The following is a 10,746-nucleotide window of genomic DNA, read 5'->3' as shown; positions in this document are numbered from 1 at the left end:
AGTAGCTATGAAAACTGCTGCATGTGACCCCCTAGACAAAACAAAAAACCCCACTTCCCCAAAACATGTGTTACTATCGCCCTAAGGTCATAGCATGTTGTATAAGAGCTTTCAAAGCTAGAGAGAAAAAAGAACAAAGTGATATCTTCTTTCTTCAACTCCCCATGTCTACTCCTACTTTTTTATCATGTCATCCAACAAAAATTAAAATAAAAAATAAAACAAATAAAAAAGCCCAGTCAAATTAATAAAATCGTCCTTTTAGGGTATGTTTTGATGTGTTGTTTGTAGATCAATGAAAAATGCAAACAATTAAAATGAAAACCTAAAACATCCATGATTGGTTTCATAAAACCTTCCCTAAACTATTTTTTTTTTGCGGGGGAGAGGGCTTGGGTCTCATCCAGCTGTGCTCAGGAGTTACTCCTGGCTCTGAGCTCAAATATCTCTCATGGCAGTCTTGGGGAATCATAAGGGATCAAGCCCAGGTCAACAGCATGCAAGGCAAACTCCCTATGGCTTTGCTATCGCTCCTGAGTTTCTTAAATTATTAAATTTGTAGTTTCTTCAAAGATTTGAGTGCCAGGTTAGGCCCTCCCTTTGTTCTTTTGCTCTTACATTAAAGCAAATAAGTTGTTCCCTTTCTCCCTCCTTTCTCCCCTTTCTGCACTTCCTTCTCCCCTCCATCTGCTTTCTCCTCAAGTCCTTTTCCTCCAAGCCACCTTTCTTTATTCCCTTTCTTATTCTTTATCCTTTTTCCTCCTCTCCTTTACCCCACACAGAGGTGGTATAGTCTTGTTTGAGTTCTAAATAAGAATGACCTTTGCATAGTCCTAACTTGACCATTGACTCGCTGTGTTACTCTGTGATTCCTTTACAAAATTTGCCTGGTCTATTTTTTCTCCACTTACATTACACACTTGGTTTGAAAAACTTAAGTTTTCATAGTGATACTTTTTGATTTTGGTTTTTGGGCCACACCTGGCGGTGCTTAGGGGTTACTCCTGACTCTGTGCTCAGACATTGCTCCTGGCAGGTTTAGGGGACCATATGAGATGCCAGGAACCAAATCAGGATCCCTCCTGGGTCGACCACTTGCAAATTAAATGCCCTGTCACTGTGCTATCACTCTAGCCCCATGATACTATTTTTCAATTGAGATACTTTGATTTGCAATATTTTTAAAGCTCTTTATTTATTTGTTTGTTTTTGGGGCCACCCTGGTGATGCTCAGGGGTTACTCCTGGCTATGTGCTCAGAAATCGCTCCTGGCTTGCGGGACCATATGAGACGTCGGGGGATCAAACCGCGGTCAGTCCTAGGCTAGGGCGGGCAAGGCAGATGCCTTACTGCTTGCTCCACTGCTCTGGCCCCTAAAGCTATTTATTTTGAGAATGATGTTACACAATCTAAACTATGATGTTTTTTTCTTTGTTTGTTTTGTTTTGTTTTGGGCCATACCCAGTAATGTTTAGGGGTTACTCTTGACAATGAGCTCAGCAATTGCTCCTGGCTTGGGGGACCATATGGGACATGGAGAATCAAACTGAGGTTAATCCTGGGTCAGCCCCAAGCAATGCAAGCACCCTACTACTGTGTTATCGCTCCTGAATTGCAATATTGTTAATGGTAATTGCCTATGTATATAATCCCAGCACTACACATCCAATAGTATAGCTGCCTCACACTATGAAGGATTTCAATACCTCTTCCCTGCAAGTTCCTGTACCCAAACTCAGTTTTGTGGGCCAGTTTTTCTATATTACCTTTAATTCCTTGTTCTTACTTTGCTGTGTAACTTTAGAGACCACAAACAAACAAACAAAAATAAATAAATAAATAAAATAAAAGGGGCCAAAGAGGTGGTGCTAGAGGTAAGGCATCTCTGCCTTGCAAGTGCTAGCCTAAGACGGACCACAGTTTGATCCTATAGCGTCCCATATAGTCCCCCCCAAGCCAGGGGTGATTTCTAAGCATATAGCTAGGAGTAACCCCTGAGCATCAAACGGGTGTGGCCTAACAAAAATAAAATAAAATAAATAATAACTTTAGAGACCAACACATAAAAGAGATTATTCTGTTTCTATTTCTTTCCTTTGGACTGGCTTTACTAAGCATAATATTTACCCCACCAACACTAGACTAGTTGTCTCCAGACTTCGATAGACACTATTATCACAAACACTAGAAGATCATAATGATGTTATTTTTGTCATGTATTGAGAAATACCTTAGTGACTTGACTGAACAGGGTGTGTGTGTGTGTAAGTAAATATAATGGTGCATCTTATGTGCCTGGAGCTTAATTGGGGCTCGATAGTTAGAACATTGAAGTGCTGTATCTTTTCAGTGAAAAAGAACTCTTTCTACCTGTTTTCCCAATTAGAAAATGGAAATAGAGCTTTTACTGTAAACACACTAGTGGAATCAGACTTTTATGAAAGGGTTGATGTCTTAGTTTGAAAGTGTCTGTAAATATATTTTCAGCAGTTGCAGAGGTGCATTCTGAATCTTTTTTGTGAAACAGCAGCAACAGTTCAGTACTCAAGTTAAATCTTCATGGTGGACTGTAATTCATAGACCATGATCCTATAAAGAGTCAGTGTATCAAGGATTCTATGGAAAGAGTTCACCTGGAAGTTTAGTACAAAGACTATTTCACAGCTCTACTCTATGTATCCATCCCTGGGCTGGATTTAGTATCTATTTTTTAATTAATATTTTTTATTTAAGTAACATGATTTTAGTTGGGTTACAGTCACAAACAGATCACCCCATTCACCAGAGTAACATTCCCCCCTCCCAATCCCTGCCTGTATTCGAGACAGGCATTCTACTACAGTTATTTGTTTTTAAGTTCAGTAAATTGTTTTTTTTTTTTCTTAAAGGATAAAAATAGTAAAAGTGTGACAGTGGCAATCGCTGTTTTTGCATAGGCCCAGAAAAATATGGGAAAAACAGAAACAAAAATCCTTGGCCTGATTACAAGAAGGCTTCACCCCCGATGTTTATTGGCATAAGACCGACTCTGGACTCCAGGCATACCAGTCTGTCCAAACCGAGTCATTCTCCGTGATCCTGGTGTAACTTTTTCACACTTTAGCTGTTGTTGGTATCAGGTTTCTATATTTAAAGATTCTGAATTCTATGCATTTCTTTCATCGAAGTCAGGCTGATGTGGAGCATCCTCTAGTTTTAGCAAACCATTACATGTGGAGTGATCTGCCGTGCCAGCAGGCTGTTGCTGAGTCGTCTGGGTGTTGAGAGCATTCTTTGGAGTAAGTCAATGCCAGAGCAGTCTTCTTTGGTAGAGGTTTGGGTCCTGGTAATGTTGTAGACAACTGTGGTTGTTTCCATAAATGGTATCCATTGTTCAGGTGTGTATGGGCGATGCCGATTCTTCTGAGGCCTAAGCCAGATCATTATGCCAATGTTCAGGGTATAAGGCCTAATTGCATTACCAAATTTGTGTTCCCATCTCTATTAGATAAGAACTTGTTTGCATATGTATTAGTATCTATTTTTAATATTTATAATTAATAGGTAAGTATAAGTCCAAGAGCTGTCCCTGAGCTCTGAGTCCTTGAAACCACAATCAGTTTAGGAACTTTGAACTTTTCAGGGATATAATTGGTGAGGGCTTTTGTGTGGGTGGTGTGTCCAATAGAACATCATACTCTGTGCCTGAATGATAGTATAGTGATTAGTTAGGTATCTTGCCTTGTGTGTAGCTGACATGGTTTTGATCTCTGGAATCCCATATGATCCCCTGAGCACCTTCCTGAGAGCCAGGAGTTACCCCCTAAGCATTGCCAGGTGTCACCCTTCCCCCAGAAAAGCACATTATACTCTCCATCAGGTTATGTCAAAATTAAATTAGATAATATGACAATGTATGAGGAATAGTACCTGGTAGATAAGAAACTTTAAGTTAGATGCCATCCAAAAAAAGTCCTAGGAACAAGCAACTAGAAAAGAGATACTTCAATGACAGGAAAGCAACTTAAATTGGTAAGATTTTTCTAACTAGTACAGGCTAATAAACAGCATCCACAGAGAGAAAGTGGGGGTCTAGCTAGAGTGACATAACATTTATACACATTCTCGTCATTGTATTTGGAAACTCTTGAAAAATCCAGAGGGGAAAGTCAAGCATGTATAGTTGAGAACCTTATATTAGACATATGTTTGATATATAGGAAATGACTGAGAAATGTTATCAAAGGTGTGTTGTTGGTACAGTGTTATAGAGACAGATGATTGAAGGTTGAATAAGGCTCTATACTGCAGTCTCCAATTTCTGATATGGTTCAGCTGTATGTTTATGGTCCTGGTCAGTACAAGAATTCTGGAAGTGCTGTGTTGGGACAATCAAAGCCAAGAGAATGCAAGTAGCTGTATATTCTCCTCTAGAGAGACTTTCAGAACCTCCAAATTATAGGTGTAAGGCCAGTCTGTTTAGCTTTTCCCAATTCCGAAAAGTTCTGGTATTAGGGGTGAAAAGGAAGGGTTAACATTGCAAAAATCTATAATTAGTTGATCTCCCAATTGATGTTATTATTTTATAGCTTCAGAAATCATACCATGCTGAGAGAGTATGAAGTTATACTCAGTTATACTATGCCTACTAAGTCTTAAAAGTAAGTTACTTCTTAAAAGTAAGAGGGGGGCAAATCACTCGTTCCTGAAGCTGGAATAAGTTTCAGAATGCTGTACACTGGCATATAAAACGACTCACAACTTTTAGGAAGTTTTTCATGGATTGAAGGGCCGTCTTAAATGCCGGAAAACACGGCACATAGACTGACATTTTCTTTGTTCAGCTGAACTTAAAATATAACTAGTCTTTCTTTATATGACATGGTACCTCTTAAGCATAGCCCCCACATTTATTTTCTAGATGAAGAGACTCTGTCCATGAAAATTACACGTGCTTGTTTCCATAGTTAAGATGCTGTTGACCTGGAATAAAAATGCAGAGTATTTCATTCCCAGGTGCTTAGAAATAAAACTTAAAATATGCTCTAGGTCATGGAGCAATCCCTGGAGAGGAAGAATGATACAGGAATATAAAAACTGGTGATGTATAATGAGAAATTATAGCACTGAACACCTTCAGACACTCAATCAGAGGCCCTGGGAAAGTCTGCGAGTTTTATCTGGGGAGTCATCACTTGACAGAGAAGTTTGAATTTTATGTTTGAACAGGTTTTTTAAAAATCTACTTGGATTGTAGCTCTGCTCAGTGCCTTGAGAGTATAAATATTTTTCATACCTGTAAGATAAAATTGATGATTTCTGGGTACTCATCATATGTAGTTGGAATTTTACCACTTACCGTATTTTCTGACATATAAGACGACCCCCTAATTTTGCAGTTAAAACATAGGTTTAGGCCTATATTCGCTGTATCAGACAGAACTTTCCTGTGCTGCAACTGTATGTACTACAGTGAGCCAATCACAACAAGCAAAGGTTCAAAGGTTCTACTGTAATAGACATCCTCTCTGACTCTGGCCAATCTAAGCAGGCTTTTGACAGTGTAGATTCGGGTCCAGAACATTGTCTAATTTGCATGCATAAAAAGCCTGCTTGGATTGGCTGAGTTAGAGAGGCAGTCCGAGCAGCCTTGCAGTGATTGGTGCAGGATCGAGTTGGAAAATTTGTTTTGTGGCAAAATTCAGACAATTTTCATTTAGCGGCATATTGAAACATTTTTTGGGATATACTCGGCGTATAAGACGATCCCTGATTTTTGGTTGACTTTTTTTTTTGTTTCAAAAGTCGTCTTATATGCCGGAAAGTATGGTATATTCCCTGATGCTTGTTTAGTTTGTTCTATTTATAAAGCATTCATTAATACTTTTAACTAGGAGTGGTAGGCTGAAGAGATAGAAGAATCTTTGTTTAATAAATGAGTAAACTAGAACTCGGAATTTTGAGCTCACTCAAGATATGCTCTCAAGGAGGACATTTGAGATCTTCTAACTTGGACTTCCAATTTCTTTGCTATTTATTTCCACCATAGTAGATCTTTATAGAAAAACTATAAATGATTTGGAGAGCCATTTCCTTCTTTATTCATCTACTTGGGTTGACATAACAGAATGTCATAGGCAGATTGCTTGAATGATAAATTTTAGAACTTTCTCAAAGTTCTAGAGATTGAATGAACAAAATCATGTAGCATCAGGGATGGCTCCTTGTTGAGGACTCTCTTCTTAGGTTTTAGCTTGGCTGCCTTTTCATAGTACTCTCACACGATCTTTTCTCTGGATTTTCTTGCTCTTTCTCTTCGCACACACATATACACACAAGCAGACAGACACATACCTATGTGTCTGCATTTTACAAGGACATACATTCCATGGGATAAGTATCTACCCCTATGACCTCCTTTAATCCTAATTTCCTCTTAAAGGTTCTATCTCCAAATACATTCAGAATAAAGATTTCAACATGTGAATGTGGGGGACACAATTCAGCTTAATAATATCTTGATTGTCTTGTATGTTAAGCCCATCATTAATGCCAAGTGAGGTAATGGGAAAGAGCAAGATTTTCTAATAAGACCATGAAGATCATTACACACAATGATAAACAGCTCCAGGCAATTCAACTTTCATGTGTCTATCTCCACCATGACAACATGGAAGAAGGGTATTGGGTGCATAAGGATAAAACAATGCTGCTAAAGTAACTAGAACATATAGAGGAAAGTTAAATAGACTCCTTTATCTTTTTTGGTTTCACAAATGAGGATTAAAATAAACTTTGTGATCATACCTCTTTGATTTTGGGGAATAAAATTGTGAGATTTTTGATGCATTATTTGTTTCATAAATTAAAATCCCTGTTCCATCCACACTTTGAGCTATCCTCTATTTTACAAAAATCAAAATTTACACACAGGGATCGTTTAGTGCAGTCACAGAAAAAATTACATTGAGATATATATTTAAAAAATCAGAAAAAGGAAAGAAAAGATAAGGCCTCCCAATTCTTACCACAGGCTGTGTTCTTTACACTGACTGTATAGAAAGAGAAGGTACAGTAAATGCACCCCATATACACCTCAACACAGGCCCTTTGCCTGGTCTGTATTGTGAATTGGGGGACAAAAAAATAAAAATTTTAAGTAGTTTTTTTTTTTCTAACTTATTTTCATAGGTTTCAAAAAGCATTTGCTTTTAAACCCTGTTTTGTGATGTAAACATTCATGTTTAATGTGAAAGATTCCTATAAAACCCTTACCCTTGGGTGGTCTAAATGGGACTGTTTGAGAGGAAACTGTTTATTTTGCAGATGATTCAATACCAATCCTGTTTTGACATTCTTTCTCTGGCTAGTATCACGTTTTACAAATACATGAATGGAACATGGTGATGTGAGGAAACAAAGATGCCTTCATCAAAACAAACATCATTTCCCTGAATGGTATTCTCAGCTACAGACATGTCTCTGTAACTGGCTGACTAATGTCTATAGCTTATTTGGCTCCAGCAATAGTTTGAATCATTGACCTGGTTATACAAGGTGCCCTGATGTAATTTTGTCTTGGAAAGTATTAGAGGCAAAACCAGTTAACTTGAGTTTAGAATTCTGAAAATCTTCTTGGTTTTAGACATTAGAAAATTATTTAAAACCAAACTTTCAATTGAAACTTAAGAAGCAATTTCAATTTGAGAATTTCAATTACAAATTTTAATTTGTCCCGATTTTTATGGTTTGATTACTTCCCTCCCTCAGTTTTGTGGATAATTCACAAGGAAGAGTCTTTTCACTTGCTGCTCTGTGAATTATGTCACAGCTGTAGATGGAAATTGCCTGTTTAAGTTTTAATATCCCGAATGCATGAATTTCCCTTGAAGCAATTAAACAAAAGTGTGGGTAGTTCATAGGTATATATATGTGTGTGTATATAATATGTTTATGTATATATATAAATTCTCCAAGTGCTTCCAAATAAGATCCAACTATTATCTTAGATGATAAAATACAAACTATTTGATTAGAATATCAGTTTTGGGCTCAGTTGAATATTAGGGGCAAACAGGAGAATCAAGAGACAGCTAGTGCCTGGGGCTCTTTATTATGTGTCCTTTTTCTTTTGTTTAGGAATGTTCTCTTTGAAATAGCAACTTTCATGTTCTATGTATAGAGAACTAAATCCACAGCTTGATTCCTGAGAGTTAAGATAGCAAATACCTTTTCCCTACTAGGCATATCTGCATGGGGCTAAAATATTTAATTCCTAAATTCCATTTTATTTTATGAATACTTTAACATCTGCATTTTATACAAATTCTCATATGGTAAAAATAAAAGAATAAGCATAAACATTGATAAAGATTAATTCTGTATATAAGGGATGAACATTAAGAACCTTATGGAATTTGTAATCACGGTGTTTAAATAAAGATAATTACATAAAAAAGAACCTTATGGAACACATTTTAGTTTTCTAATTTATTTTTATTTGAGAGGGATTTTTGGGCCACCCCCACCCCCAGTGGTGTCAAGAGCTTACTCCTGGCTCCTTACACAGAGAACACACCTGGTGAACTTAGGGGACCAGATGAGGTGCTGTAAATTGACCCTGAATCTGCTATGTACAAAGCATGCTCCCTCCCCAGTGAAACATCCTTCTGACTCCAGAGTTTTCTATATATAAAAACTAGAGAATAAAAAGATCAACTACAGTCAACGAATATGCATTATATGCTAGGAGGAACTATGCTAAAGCTTTCTTATTTTTTTACACATTATCTTACTTAAGCAGCTCCATAGTCCTCTGAGATAAAGACAGTTACTAACTAGAATTTTTCAGATGTGAAAACCGAAGATATCTGTAGATTTGTTTGTTTATTGCCAAGCTCATTTTCCATGTAAGAGCTAGAGTGTTACAGCTGAGATTTCCTGTACTAAGCCAATGTATTCATTTCTCATAGTTTGACAGATGTGCATCGCATCCCTGTATCAAAGACTACGACATAGAAAACAGGATTATTTCAATGTTTTGTTGGTTACCTTCTCCCATCTTACCCCTAAGTCACAGGAGGACCCAAAGGCAGCATATACAGTTGAATTCCATAAGTTTGTGTCTCAGCTAAAAACATCAAAATGAGGGATTCTTCTTTTACTTTACTTTAGATTTTGGGCTACACATAGCAGTGCTCAGGGGTTTCTCCTGGCTCTGTAGTGAGGAATCACTCCTTGTGATACCTCAGGAACATATGGGGTTCCAGAGACTCAATTCATGTCCATCTTATAAAACTACTACCTATCTACTCTACCTATTGTATTAACTCTCCAGCTCAGAATTATTTATCTTTTTAATGGCTACATACAAGTCTATCCAAATCTATCCTAGGTGGAGACATCTTTATTATACAGGACAGCAAATCAATACTCTTGCTCCAGAGATATTTGGATTATTGTTTAAGGTTTTTCACAATCAAGCAACTTTGAAATAATACATCATAATGAAGGCTGTCAGAGATGAGCAGAAAAGCCAGAAACTCTTGGCTAGCTTTCTGCAGAGAGCCATATTGGGAGTTCCCATAATTTGACTCTTCTCTGAATTTTTGTCAGTCATGCAGGTTCTGTGATATATCAAATAAGAAATCAGAAAATGGTGGGATGCAGGAGGAGATCAAATTCAAAGTAAATTGGGGTTTAACACTGACCCAAGTGCTGAAGTCCACAGAGAGAGGAATTGACTGACACGTAGCTATTTCATTTTCAAAGAAAGATTAAACAAATCTGAATTATGTTCTTCTTTAGCTTGATTTTTTAGGGGATTACTGGGAATCTTTACTTCCTCTACGACCGCTGGCACCTTGAGACATTGAATTAGATACGGAGATTGAGTTTTTCCTGCTAAAAATCCAATAACAGGAGATGAGATTTGGGAATTTCCTAAAGGATAACATTTCTTTACAACACCAAATGATAAAGTAGATATTGCTGTTCTCCCAGTTCTGATCAGAATCAGATTGTAGGGGTCCAGAATTATAATATTCTATGGAAAATGTTATTTTACTCAATTGGTCTTTGAAAAAATGTAATGTAATTCATGACAAATAGAGGGAATATCTATATTATCAGTCATTGTGTGCATGCTTGATTTTAAAAGATAAATTCAGAAGTTTGATTTTCTAGTTTTTGTTAAATATGGTGTGACCCAGTGACACTTCTAGAATCTCCTCTTAAACATCTATCCACGCCCCGATCAGAGCATATTAGATATGATAAGGATTTATGCATTCTAATATTAGCTGGATAAATTATTCAGATATATGCTTTGATTTAGGAGTGAAATAATAGAATATAAATGGAAATGTTGTCTATGTATGACATAAATTATATATTTTTTAAATATAGTATCTGCTCCTAAATTTATAGAGGGATACAGAGATTCTGTGAGTGCTTTACTGGATTCTTTCATTTTTGAAAGTAGCCAATAATTATCCAATAGCTCCTGAAATGATCTACAAGTAATTCAAATTGATGACAACAAGAGTGATGCCAAACGAATTGGCAGAAAATCAGATCCTTCTCTGAATGTAGCTATTTGTGCTGACCTACTCTGTAAGAAAATATAATGTGATTTACAGAGACAGTATAGCATTAAGCATTTAGTACAAATCTGAAAAGCACATCCTCCAAGCCATCACCAGACAGAGCTCTGGCTTTGAATTCTCTGTGTTGAAAAATTTATTTTCCTCTATTTATAAGAGTAAC

At 36.9% G+C, this 10,746-nt stretch overlaps 1 non-coding gene across 1 annotated transcript; it reads left to right on the top strand.

Moving 5' to 3' along the window:
* Positions 1-6,990: 6,990 nt before the first annotated feature.
* LOC126026312 (small nucleolar RNA SNORA51) lies at positions 6,991-7,123 on the top strand. Its single transcript, XR_007501606.1, has one exon. It is a non-coding gene; the product is annotated as a small nucleolar RNA SNORA51 (small nucleolar RNA).
* Positions 7,124-10,746: the final 3,623 nt, after the last annotated feature.

Source organism: Suncus etruscus, chromosome 13 (genome assembly GCF_024139225.1).
Source record: "Suncus etruscus isolate mSunEtr1 chromosome 13, mSunEtr1.pri.cur, whole genome shotgun sequence".
Lineage (NCBI taxonomy): Eukaryota > Metazoa > Chordata > Mammalia > Eulipotyphla > Soricidae > Suncus > Suncus etruscus.
Note: the sequence above shows the minus strand (reverse complement) of the source record. Positions and strands in the feature narration are given on the sequence as shown.